Below are 14,243 nucleotides of genomic sequence, written 5' to 3' on the forward strand. Positions count from 1 at the left end.
AAACTGAAAAAATTTCAAGAAGGAATCGGTATTTCTGCTCCTTGCATAGAGAACTGGGATTTTTTTTGTGTGACACCCACTTTAAATGATGCCATTTAGCATTCCCAGTGATGACTCCAGAGAAATCTGATTTTTGCTTAGTAAAGAAAGCATGTCAAGTTAGAATTTCTTCAAATCATGCATTTAAATTTTGACCATTATCTGGTAATATGGAAGGCCTTAATATTTTCTACTAGGTTCTGACTCTCTCATGTATTTGTCTGTCTTACTCAGTTAACACTGTTGGTAAAAAGCCTTAGCCACAGAGCTCAGGCTTCTGGAGCTGTCTCTTCTGAAGCCAAAGGAAATGAAAAGGAACCTCCCTGGTCTGATGCCCTCCTTCCTCAACAGTGGTATTCAAGGAGATGCAGTAGCTTATTTTACATCTTTGAAGACCATGTCTTCTGATGGTTGGTTTCTTTGGTTAATGTCCTGAAATGTAAATAGGAGGTCAGTGTGTACTGTGTCTGCTATTTCAGGGACATAGCTATTAAGATGGAAGAAGTCCTCTGCTTTGCTAGGCACCAGACAGATGGATCAAAAGGGCCCGAAGCCTGTGGGTTTCTTCATTGCCAAAGAATGCAGTTTGCTTCAAAGTTTCATTTTAAATCACAGTGAATCAAGGGCTTCAAATATGAAGTGAGAGATTACAGATTCTGAAGAGAGGACTGGCTTGTATAGATACATCATGCTAGCTGCTATAAATGTTAGGTCTATAAAACAGCCTTTCAAGCCAGTGGCCTGAAAATTACAGTCTTCGATGGAAAGGGTGAGGTTGAAGTGGGGAGTAAAGGACATTATCCCAGTCTGCCAAACCGTATAGACTCTAAGGAGCATGGATTGTGGGAGGAGGGTATGAGTTACATTGTATGGACACCATTGATCTCATGTTTTACTTCAGTCAGAAGATACATACATCACTGTGTCATCTTAGTACAAAATGCTTGCTCTTTTTGTTTTTTTGAGCTGTGAAGCTTAGGTGGTGTGAGGCCATGAAAAACCACCTGCTAGAGCTCAACTACATTTTTCAGAATAAATAACCTGAAAAGCTTGCATTGTTTTAAGTGCAGGGGAAGCTCTGTGAGAAGTTTGTGTTCTACATGTTGAACAAATTATTCTTCTTTACTAAAGATTTGTCAGCCAACTTTGAGATTTTACCCCTCTCATGACACAGTGTCTGTAAAAAGAAATGACTGGTTTTATAGTTTGGTTTAATGCAAAGTTCAGGTTCTACACTTCTGTGATATACACAGACACAGTGATTGTTTAAAGACAGGTGTGTAAGTTGTTTATCTTTGCTTTTTTCCTGTCTGCTCTCTTGTTTTTGACAGGTTAATCCATACCTCCTTAGTTACAACTTTGGGAAATTTTCCAAGAAACCTAAAAAGTTCTCTGAAAAGAATGTTCTCTGAGCTAAAAAAGATACATTAAACTGTACTTCTGTGCTTTCAAATTATACAGGAAGATTATGAAGGTCATACTCATATTTCAGATCTGAATAAAATTTTATAGGCTGCTGAGTAAATACAGAGAGAGTAGTTCTTTCGTGGTTTCCCATAATAGTTGGTCTAGGCCTTCATCTGGTGCAATTTTCACTGAGTGCCATAATGACAGGTTCTACAAAGGCCCCCTCATTCATTTTTAGCTCTACCAATTCAAAACAGGAAAAAAAAAATCAGGACAGAACAGCCAGTATGTAAACCAGACTTAGAAACAAGCACTTCTGTTGGTAAATCCAGTGTCCCCACAATGGGGACTGGTCATTCTAACTCTATTGAAAAGCTGTATGTATAGACAAATATTTAGAATGCAATGGAATGGAGATGGTTACCAGCACATTAGGGAAGGTCAATGTTGAGCAGCAGCAAGAAATGAATTAATTTTATGGGACAGGTCAGTTTAATCAGGTCAAAGGGACTAAGCACAAAAGGCTAAGGATCAAATGGAGCCTCCCCCACAGCAGGTAGCCAGCTTTGAAATCATGTTCTGGATGAAGTCAAGTAAGAACTTTTACCAAGCTAAGCAACTAAAATCAATGTAAGTTAAAACTAAGTCTAATGGGTTTGCTGAGAAGATATTATTCTTAAATTAAAAGAATTTTAATAAAGAAGTAAAGATGCTTTAGAGGGTAAATAAAAGCTTATTAGGCAAAATGAGAATGATTCAGTTAGAAGGAATTTAATCTCTCTCAAAGCTATATTTTTGGTTAATTTGAGGAGATTGAAATTGTAAACAGTAACATAAACAAGAAATCTGTATTTCCTGTCATGATCTTTCCCCTAAACATTGCAGGTTACCTTTCAAACCTTCCCCTCAGCCAACTCAAGAAAAAAAAAAAGGTTGAAACATGCATAAAACAATCCTGTGGCAATACTTCACCTTGTTCTAGGAAGATCATCCTCTCCAACTCTGCTCTGCTGACCAGATCCTACAGAGAAAGATTTTAAAGCTGCCTAATCTTGAGGTGTAATTATTCAGGTAAGTTATTGAAATCAAAACTCTACATGGAAGACTTTTGGCTTAGAAACTAACCAATTAATCCTCATGCTTCTGCTACTCTGTACAGTTGATTGAATTTAGGTAGCACTCTATTAGCTGACTGAGATACATAGATGATATTTACACGTGGCAAGCTAAACCTCAGTTTAGCAATTTTTCCTAGTCAAAACAACTATGGTGTTGTTGCAACAGTGAATATGTAAACACTGAAAGTGTTGAGATGATGTTTATAGAGCACTGATGTTTGTCTCTAAAATTAGCTCAGAAAGAATAATTTTCTTGAAAGGATGACTCCATATAAATGTCTGTATTTCAGGGGATTTAATATTGTTCATCTGCTTTTTTTACAGACTAACAAGATTGGAGGCTCTATATAAAGGAAAATTTGGATATGAATACAGGTATGATTCTGCCAGAGGTACACTTTACTTTACAAATCCAAACCTTTCTTTGTTTTCTCATTTAACTTCTTCCATTTTGCTTCCTATTCAAATGTTCTCTTTTTTTCAAATTACTGTGAGCTTTTTTTTATTCCCCTGTAACATCTTGAAAAATTGTTCTGCAGCACAGTCTTGTAGAGCACAAAAGCACACTGTTGAAATATTCTTTTTTTTCCTGCATGACTGTATTTTATATCATTAAAGCCAACTCTGGGTAATAATATTAATATGATAAATTATTCACAATAAATAAATCTCGTAAGATTTCTCTAATTACAATTAGGCATTCTGTTGAACATTACCAGAGTCCTTTGTGGGACTAACTCCTAAGTGAATACATATTAAACCATGGATTTCAAAGGCCATATACAGACAAAACCTTCATGAAGATTTAGAAATGTTGAACAAGCTGCAGGCTCACCTGTCATGACCAAATGAAACACAATGTAACACAGGAGTTCATGCTGCCACAAACTAGGTCAGTCTGTTCCTTGGACACTTACCCAGATTGATCTGTTTGCTCCCTGTCCACTGGGCCTGGTATGTGTTAAGCTTCTGGAGCCTGAAGACAGTCCAGGTGCTTCATTTGTCATTTATGTGGTGGTTTTTTTTTTTTTTTTTTTTTTTTTTTTTTTTTTTTTTTTCCCTGTTGTTTAAGAGCACTTTCAAGAAGAATTTGACATTTGGGGCTATGTTTCACTTCTTTGGGGATACATAGATGTGACGGTAAACACTTAGCGAGCTGCAGAAGAACTAAAATATGAACTCTTTATTTACAAGATAGCAGATTAATCAGTTAAAAATCAGTATCTAAATGAAGTCCACTTTTAAATTTCAAATTATTAGAAGTCTATCTGTTCAGTGTGACAGGACTTCTTCCTGCAATTTCTCTACCTACTTGGGGTGAAGATGCCCGTGTAGGTTAGTTCTTAATATTCTTTAATTTCTCAGCCCCTCTTCCAAAAGACTTCTTTATCTTAGTCATCACCTTAGGCAACCACGTAATTTATAGCTTAAATACCCCATCCTTTTCTCCTGCTGCAGACCAGAAGGGGTGCACTGTAAAACAAGGGTCTCCTTGTATAAAAGATAATACTCAAAATGTTACAATCTCAGGCCAACTTCCCTTGGAATTCTGCTTCAAAATGCAGATATAAAAATGACATATGGACTTGCAATCAATGTTTTAAGTTTGAGGTAACACAATTCATAATCAGGTTACTCTAATCCTTATAACAGGTACCTGAGTATAAATGTGTTCCACATAGACACCATATATTCAGTATATTCATAACAATTTTTAACAGTCATCCAAATTATCTGATTAGATTCTATATTAAATGAACCATTTGATATTGGGAGGAAGCTTGATATGATTAGAACTGTTTAGGGCAGAAAGATATTACAAGAAAGATAATGACACATGATCACAGTGCTCATGGAGTAATGATTCATTTTTACTGAGACATTTTACAGATAGAAATTTCAGAAAAACTTTCCTTCCAGGTATATATCTTCTCTCCTAGTTTTTTTGCCTTCTTTTCTTTCCATTCTTTACATGATAATGAAAAGCCCTGCCCCAGTATATCCTGAATGCCTCCAAGGCATCATTCTTGGTGTTATATTTTTTTTTCAGAATTTCTTCCCTCAATTCAAAATTTAAGCTTTTCTGAACAGCCAGGTACTAACCTGGAACCATTAGCTGGTGTGAATTAATGAAATGTCATATTCTGGATGCAATCCCATCTGGTCTACTCGTTGAAGGGTTTGTCAAAGATACTTCAGTCTTTTTCAGACAGTAACAATAATCCCAGGTTTTTTTTCCATGGGTGTCCCTTCACATCTCATTTAGCTCTACAGTTAGGGAATACTAGCGACTCAAAAGACTGCTCCAATGAGTTTTTAAAGTTGAAAAAATTTGAAAAGTCTCTGTTTCCAAGACCTTTATAAAACTATTTCTCCATTTTTTACATTGTCTATAATCACAAGAGAGAATTTTTAAGGAGTCAGAGAAGAGTCAAGGTCACCAGACAAATGGGCCTAACCAAAACTGACTGTGCCCACAGAAAAGAACAGTTAAACTGTCAGTTAAACTGTCAGCTCTTTTTTGTTTTTCTTCTATTTCAATTTTGCAGGTCAGCATAGCAAACAGTATTGTTCTTGGACATCAAAAGGAATAAAAGGAAATAAATTATTACTGTAGCACTTAGAGACTGATCCTGTTAGCTACTGGGTTGAAAGCCTCTTTTAAAGGGCTAAAACCTTCAGCTCCTTTTGATTTGATTAAGTGCACTAATCATCTGTTCAACTTGAGTCAGTGTGAGATCCAAGTAGGAGCACTTCACAGGCTGTTCCCTGTGTTGCTCTGACCAAAGCCACAGTAAATTCAGGCTGAGACCAAGGCACCAAGGTGAGAACTGCTCCTTGGGAACCAAGTCAGCTCAGTTAACAAACCAGTCAACCTACTGCTGCTGCTGCCACCTTTAAACAGAAAAGGGGACACAGGAGTGATCAGCTCCAGGGTCAAGGTATCACCAAGACAACGTGCAGCAACTCTGCTCTAGACTCTTACTGGTTTTGTATCCCACTGAGGATTGAAGCAATTCTGGGAAAACATGAATTCTAAGTTCCTTAGACTCAAAGAAAGTATTTCAGTTAAAGTTGCTTCAGAGTTGCACACCTTACAAATAATTCAATGTTTTTAGCTTTTAGGAAAATGCCTGTAGTTTAATCAAATATTTTAGATTAGAGAAGGGTTTTCCCTGCTCTTGAGTTGCTGTATTTATGCACCCTTTAAAATGAACTAGAAATGTGTTTAGAGTCTCTGATAACTCTGGTCCTTAGGTGTTCTCCACCAAAATACATTTTGTAATTCTGTACTAGTAAATGCCACGATGGTAGAATTACTTTACTGAATGTATATGACATAGTGATATTTTGAGTGTATAAGAAGTCTTTCAAAGCATTTTCCTCAAATTAAGCAGCTACAGTAAAAAGAATGATTATTCATATGTTACAGAAGGAGAAAATGAAACACAGAATGACAAGCCAAAAAACATTAGCCATGTAATTTTGCAGACCTACTTAAAGCATTCATTTTTCAAGGATGTTTGGCATCTACATGGCTTCAGGAGTTCAGCATAGTCCTCCAAAACTAACGTCAACAGGTCTGATACTGAACAACAAATAGTGAAAGTATAACATATAAATTACTTTTTTCCCTCTTAGTACACATTTCATTATCCTGTTTTCTAACATAGTCCTGTTTTCTAACAAGCAGACCATTCTTTTCTGGAAACTCTCTATGTTTCACTTTTTCAGTGGTGATTCATACAAAGCTACATTTCAAAGTTAATGGTTCTGCAGCAACTCACCAATCTATCTTACAGTATCCACCAGTACAACACTAAACACTTTCCTACAGAATGTTTTTCCCATCTTTTCAAGTTGTTGTGGGCAACATTCTACTTAAAAATTATCTTGGAACTTGCTAACTCTATTTAGAAATAAAATAGAACTTTAAATTACATTTACAAGTATTTTTTTCAAAACTGCTAAAGCCAACTAAAGCAACCTTTCTGAAAATTTCTTTAGAATAATTAATTTTTGGGGTAAGTATAAGTTAGATTCTCAAAATATGCCATGGTTGCATTGGCAATCAGATAGTGTGGCCCCTAAAGCTCTTCCCAACAGGTGAATGTTCACATGATATAGTCCTATAATCAGCAAGGTTTTTTCAAGATGAGATATTTTTTGTCCTAAACATATTATTCTTAGAAGGTGGATTTTCATGTCGAGAGCAATAAATTATTGAAAAGCACTCTAACAGTTCACTTACCATTTGCAACAAATCAAATGACTGAGGAAGAAATTGTATTACAAGTACTTCTGTGAAATTAAAGAAAATTTGTTTGAATTCTAATGACAAAAACTATCATTAAGTTAAATGATGTATGAAGTGAGTAGCAAACAAAGTAGTAGAATACTTGTAGCACGTGAGAAAGCAATTCAATAATAGAGAGACATTAGAAATTACTTTGCAAATATTTCTATACAATACATTTACTTAAATTGAAAATCATCTACCCTTGGAAGGATCTTCCTTTTCAACAGTTGTGATTTGGCAAAAACAGCCCTGGGGACATTATGTCCTGACATTGTTGACGGGTGTGAAAGTCCTCTGTATGTTTTCATTCCTAAGAAAACAAACTGATAGCTCACATTCACTTTCATTCTCAGCTTGTGTCTCTTACTAGGGTCATAGTTAAAAAGTGATGGTCTTTCTTTGGCTTTAGGATAAGAACTGTCAGATATAACTTCTTCACATTTTGCTCATCTCACAGGAGCTGTAACTGCTCACTCTTCTTCTTTTGTCTTCCCTAAGCAACTTCTGATCTTCCTGCCGGATAACCTTCTTCTGTTCCACTCCTACTCCAGAGATCCCAACATGTTTAGCTCATTTACAGATTTGCCACAAGACTTTTCCCCCCCCACCTAATGTCATATGCAGAGATGTGGAAAAAGAAAGGAAAAAAAGTAGTTTTCTTCAAATGTTGAACAAAGGCTGTAATAGGAATAGAGAGAAAAAAATCCTTCAAAGTCATACTTTAGTTCTTTAGTTCTGCTTCACTAGAGGTCCCTCTGTCTAGAGTTCATCAGCTTCACTCCTCTTTAAATAAACAATACACCTGTCCTTTCTTGTTTCTGCCAAAGAGAGGGTGACTATATAGTACCTAAATTCAAAATAGACCAAGTCATATGGAAAAAAGACATCTGTCATACAGACAAGTATTTTTTAAGCTTTGAACACTGGAATTAGGAGGTTTTGGATGTTAATTACCTAAATACACAGAGGAGCACACAGCATAGTATTCAGGTTTCTAAGCGTATGTCTGGTTGCAAATCAAATTCAATAGCACTTGTCAAAGTGTCAGCAGTGACACAGGGCTACATAAAATCTCCTATTTATGTGTACCTACAGAACACATGAATAGTCATTTATCTTCAAAAATGTAGTACTTAGCTCTCTTGTAAAGTTAATTCTTTATGCTGTTAATGACAAAAGAATAAAATAAAATAAAACCCAAGTATGAAATTCACCCAACAAAAAGCCTGAATTATTTCTTATTCATTGAATGACCTCTAGTGGTCATTCATCACAGGTTTTACAGCAGTTGAAATGCCAGCTCAAAGCATGATGTGCATTTTTTTTGAAATATAGAGCATGATAATTTTTTTTCCAAAACTGTGCATTATATATTTTTTCTCTACCTCTGGCACTGTTAAAATCGCATTTTATTTCACTTTATACAGAGAGCCCTGGAAACTCTGCAGGGATTTTAAGCCAGAGTTCTAGCACCTGCATTGCCCCTTGCTGTTTTCTCTTTGCTAGCCAGTGCCTCCCTCAATCTTTTCAATCTTCCTCAGCCTCTTTGAAATTTAGCAGAGACATCCTTCTGTCATCCAACACAGCCTTGAGTGTATTCTGTTCCCTTGACAACCTCTGTTCAGTTTCTCATAACATTATTGTATTACCTGAAAAGGGCCACCAACCATCATCTCTCACTGCTGGCCAAAGTAGACCACTTCATTATGAACACAGATGGCACACGGAGTGAGCTTATCTGTAGAAAGAGCAAACTCAGCAGATGTAATACTTGCAATATAATTGGGAAAAGATCTCTAATCCTCAGTATTGTGGGACATGAAAAGAAGTCTGAGTTAAACATTCAGCAATATGTCAGAAAACAAATGGTATTCTCATCACTCAGGGGTTTTATCAGCATTTCTGCTGATCTTTCTGTGGCTTCTTTAAACAGTTAAGCCAGATTGTTGTGCTGGACATGCATATAACTCCAGATATTAAAGAATTTATTAAAAGCTTTTGCTAAAGACAGAAAATAGGTTCTGAGAAATATCTCCTCTATTCCTATCTTTCTCAACTATGGGTGTTATGCAGGACTTCTTATATTTTATTTTGTATGTAAATGAGCATATCATATCTGCAACCCAAACTGCATTATAGGTGAAGTATCCACATGATAATTTTGTTAATCTCAGGTAGCTTTTGACAGTCATCTTTTCCACTACACACACCTGGTAACAGAGGAAGAATTAGCACCTCCAACCGGAGATCAGTGAATAAGGAATTTATGGTTAAAAGCCTTTAGAGATTGTGTCACAGTCCTACTTCCAGTATTGAGAGATACTTGAGAGGAACTTGAACAAAATGTTTAATCTGCTTAAAAGACATTCTGAATTCTTGCTTACTAGAATAGTGTCAAAAGAAGAATGATTTATGTGACAAATAGAGTTTGGAAATTATAGTGACAGAACTGTTTTGAGCCTTTTCTATGGAGGCAGCATGATCTACATTGAAGATGGGTTTTTTCTCATAAAAAAAGAAAGAAAGAGCAAAACTGTGGACAGCGTGTACGACTACTTGAGTTGTAGGGTTCTGCGTATTTTGCAAGGAAAAAAAAAAAAAGAATAGATCTGTAGATGAGCATGAGCTGTCATCACAATTTGATCAGAATACTTCCCAGAAGAGCAATTCCAATATTAAAGGAATTTCTCCCCTAATTTCTCACTCATTTTACTATAAGTGACAACAGCAGGTGGATTCTAGAGAATGCTTCATTAATAGTTTTTTCTTCCTAGAAATAAGAGGACATGCATCCTAAAAGTAATATTAATAGCTAAGGCATTTCTGGGCTTGTATTCCAAGTCATGTACAAGTAGATGGCCAGTCTTTAACAATTAAACCAAAGCACTAGAGAATACTTTATCTCTAGTCTGCAGTCAAGTCTAATTCAGACATTCTTTTTATGTTGGAATTGATGTCTAGAAGCTACTAAAAATATTTTTTTCTAATATCCAGTATTTTTGACCAGCTTGATTTATCTCTGTTGAAATAGCTTGATTTATCTCTGTTGTTTGGTGAAACACTGCAGTAAAAAGTATCAGACATAATAATGCTTTAGTATTAGAAATACTTTTTCTTTGAAATGCTGATTTTTCCACTGAAATTTTGTGCATTTCTTTGGAATGTAACTCAAGAAGAAATTTTCTTGTCTTGTTCCTAATATGATCAGTTGCTCACATTTTACTGGAGATTGAAACTGTATGGTACCATGTGTCTCTCTCCTCAGTAATTTTTAAATTATACACTTTAGAACTCTTACTATATGTTTGGGATTGATTGGTATTAAATAGTACAACTGGCTATGCAAAAGCTAAATCAGCAGAAAATTATTTTCTATGTAATTAGCTCTATGTAGGATTGAAAAGATTTCCCTGAGTTGGTCTGGTCAGCATGTCAGTTTGCTCTGGGCTGAGTCCTTCTTGAGGGGTATTATGTGCCTGTGGAGTGCTTTGCCTGAAACTTCATCTGTGCTCAAAGATTATTTTTTTCTCAACCTTCATACCAAAATCCAGTGTAAGTTTCTTTAACTAGTCCCTGTGCTGGCTGTGAAGATTCTAGTGCTTTATTTTTAACAAATAACTCCATTTTAATGTAATTTCCCTTCTTGAAGCTAAGCCCAAAATCAGTGGATATTTCGGGTTTGTTGCTCCTGCAAAACATTAAATCCAAATTTGTTATCATCATCTTACAGAGTAAAGCCAAAGTATTCAGCATCAAAATCAACTCAAGGATACTAAATCCTGGTGGTTCTTTCAGAGGTTTAGAAGGTCTTTTTCTGGGGGTTCAGATTAGCCAGAAATATAGCTTATGATATTTTAGCTCAATTTTGCCTTCATTCTCTGAGCAGAATTTAAAATTTAGCAAGGGCACAGCCATAGCTCCATAGCCAGCTCTATTACCTCCATAGAGAGGGGTTGCAAGAGCACTGTCATGAGAACAGTTTTTGAATTCAGCTTAGATGAAGATTAAGGAATAGCAGCAATTCATATTGATCTAAATTTCACTAACTGCTCCCACAGAAATTTGCTGTTGAAGTTCAGAAAATACCTGACTTGGATATCAAAATCAATCCATCATGAGAGATTTCACAAAAGTGGAATTGGAACTTATCCCTTAATAGTCCTGGAGAACTTACACATTACCTTACAGAGAACACATAGGCAAAGAGTTCATTCTCCAAATCTGTTGGAATCCTAGAAACTTAAAGAGTTTGGGGTTTTAGTGCATAGTAATACATATGAGTCAAGATGGAGAATTTTAGGTGTTGTCTACATCCTTCTTCTTCACCTTCTCCTTCCACCTTCTTCATAGGTTTAGGTAATTTTCTCTAATTGGGTGAAAAAGGTCCACATTGTAGGCAGTGGGTGGTCATTATTGGGTCAAAACCATAAAGAATATAGGTGTCACCTTGTTAATAGGTAATTATCTCTTAAATAGCCTTAGTAAGAGGTAGAAGCACTCCATTTTGCCTCGTTTCCCTAGCTTGCTAGTTAAGCTCATGGCTTGTGTAAATAGATAAGATAGAATAAACATTCCAAGTCCAAACTTGAGCTTGGTGTTTCCGGAGTATTATTCATACTAACCTTAGAAGATAAGAAAAGAAGCCAAAACCCTTAATCCAATTCTTTGTATAAATGAACATACATTTGCTTCCTATGTTTAAAGAAAGCTCTTCTCACCTCTCTCTTTAATAGTTTGAGGTTCTTAAGATGTTAAAGAGGCAAAATGTGTGGGCAGCACTGGATGGACTTACATATCAAACTTCCGTACAATAAAATTACATTGTTGTTACATCTCCGCTGAAACAGCTTTGACAAGAGCTGATGAAATGCAACCTATACTTGTGACATTAGCCTCTGTAAAATATGTAAAAGTTGGTTATTGTTGGATATATTTCATTAGGAAGATCATTGCCAGCAAATTGAGGGCCTGTGATCCTCTCTCTCTATTCAGCCCTGGTGAGGCACATCTGGAGTGCTGTGTCCAGTTCTGGCCTCCTCAGCACAAGGAGGACATGGAGCTCCTGGAGCAGGTACAGTGGAAAGCTATTACGTTGATCAAAGGTCTGGAGAGCATCACTCTTATGAAGAGGAAAGGCTGAGGGAGCTGGGCCTGTTCAGCTTCAAGAAGACTCAGAGAGGTCTTCATCAGTCTGTCTGTAAGAATCTGGAGGGAGGGTGCCAGGATGATGGATCCGGGCTCTTCTCAGTGTCAAGCAGTAGACACGTGGCAACGAGCAGCAACTGATGCTGAATTGCACTTGAACATGAGCAACTTGGTCCTTGAAAGATGACCCTGTCCATGCCAGGGGGCTTAGAAGTAGATGATCTTTAAGGTCCCTTCCAACCCAAGCCATTCTGTGATCATGATTCTGATTCTATAAGGAAGAGCTTCTTTACTGTGCAGGTGAACACTGTTGTGGTTTAAAAACAAACGAAGTAAGAGGCTCTAAGTAAGAAATAAATTTTAATGAGAAGAAAAGGAAAATAAAATAGAATAAAATAAAATAAATACAAAAAGAAAAACCAGTGACAGAGTCAGAATACAACCTGATCAGGGTGATGGAAACAGTCCAGACGAGGTGGTCTTCTTGAAACAGAAATCTTGTAGAAAGGTCTGGTAGCTCCGGTCCTCTGGGAATCCAGTGGGAGAGGGCTGCTTCTACTGTCCCAAATCCCAGCTTATATCCAGGTGAGAATGCTTGGCTCTTCCCCATGGGTGGAGCATCTCACAATGGGATGATGAGTCATGGAAGAGAGCCTTAATGGCCCATTAAAGAGTCATGCAAAAGGCATTGATGGGCCATTAACTGAAGATGGTGATAGAATACATCCTAAACTACAACCCAGGACAACACTGAACAGATTTCCTAGAGAGGCTGTCAGGTCTCCTTCACTGGAAATATTTAAGAACCATCTAGATGGAATCCTGTGCCATGTTCTTCTTGTTTGAGCAGGGAGGTTGGACCAGGCCCATCACTGTTCCCTTCCAGACTTACCAATTTTGTGATATACCTTATCCATGTGTGTGCCTTTACTATAATATTTTACTATACCATATATGCATATGTATGTATCATTATTTTAGAATGCTAGTGTAATCATAAAAGATGATTTGTTTTAGGAATTGCTGTTCAGAAGTGGTTTTTATTACGTCTAAGATCATGTAATCTGTCTGACCACTAGTGTCTATATTTGCAGACATACTTCACATTTCACTTGTACATAGTTCATTTATCAGGGTTCCTTCAACAGTTTCTGGAAAGAATCATGCAGCTTCCCACCTGCAGTCTGTATTATGCATACATGCTGATCACTTCAACTACATTTTCTTCTCCTGTGGTTTTTTCAAACTGTAAATACCATTGCCTAAACTTCACCTGTGCTCAATGCCTTGTTTTCTCAACCTCCAAATCAGAATGCAACATTTCTTTAGAAAGTATGTAGCAGAAAAGAAACTGTGATGGGATGGGACTTCTTGCTGTCAAACAGCTGACCAATGCAAACCACTAAAAAAATCCAAAATATTTTGCTCCCAGGCTATGTGTGTGTATTACAGGGGAGTCTAATGGACATGTAAGGAATCATTGCTGCATAGTTAAGTGTGCTGCCTTTGTTTTTGGATTTAACTTACAACTCTAGCAAACTCCTGTTTTCCCAATATAGTCTCTCAGAGTGCAGAATGAACAGTACCAATCTATACTGATACAATCAGAATAAAGTAACAGTAAATTTAAAAAAGAACGTGACCACAAATAACACTGAGCCATGTAAAGCCATGTAAAACAATGTTGTGCAAAGCAACTAACCAAGCACACACCCTAGACGTAACTAAAGTCAAGGAGGGAAGCTCTGAAGTCACTGTTCCACAGCAATGTGCTGGTTCTCTTTCCATGCCTGGGAGAGCATTGCATAGGAGATTTTGCCCTGGCTCTGTCATTCTTTGTCATGATCAGAATACATCCAGGGACCATCTGTTGAACTGTTACTTTCAGGGCAACCTGTGGTATAACATTCAAATCAAGCCTAAATAAATAACTGCAATTTTTGAATTCCTTAGTTACTTTGTATTAATTCCGTCAGACCTTCAAATTGGCTGAGAGCATTTCTAACTATTTTTCTTGATTTCAGAGACATTATCTACTTTGCATAAGGATTCAAATCAGAATATTAATATCTGCTTTTAAGCCAACACCTTCTTTTCTTTGAAAGGATGTCTTTCTGATATAGCAGGAGTAAACATTGATCCACAAAGCCTTTTTACTTCCCGTTTAAACTGTCAGTGAACAAACATGCTCCAGACTTTGAATAGCCTAATGTTTTTACAGTAAATGCAACTCC

This window comes from Sylvia atricapilla, chromosome 4 (genome assembly GCF_009819655.1).
Source record: "Sylvia atricapilla isolate bSylAtr1 chromosome 4, bSylAtr1.pri, whole genome shotgun sequence".
Taxonomy (NCBI): domain Eukaryota; kingdom Metazoa; phylum Chordata; class Aves; order Passeriformes; family Sylviidae; genus Sylvia; species Sylvia atricapilla.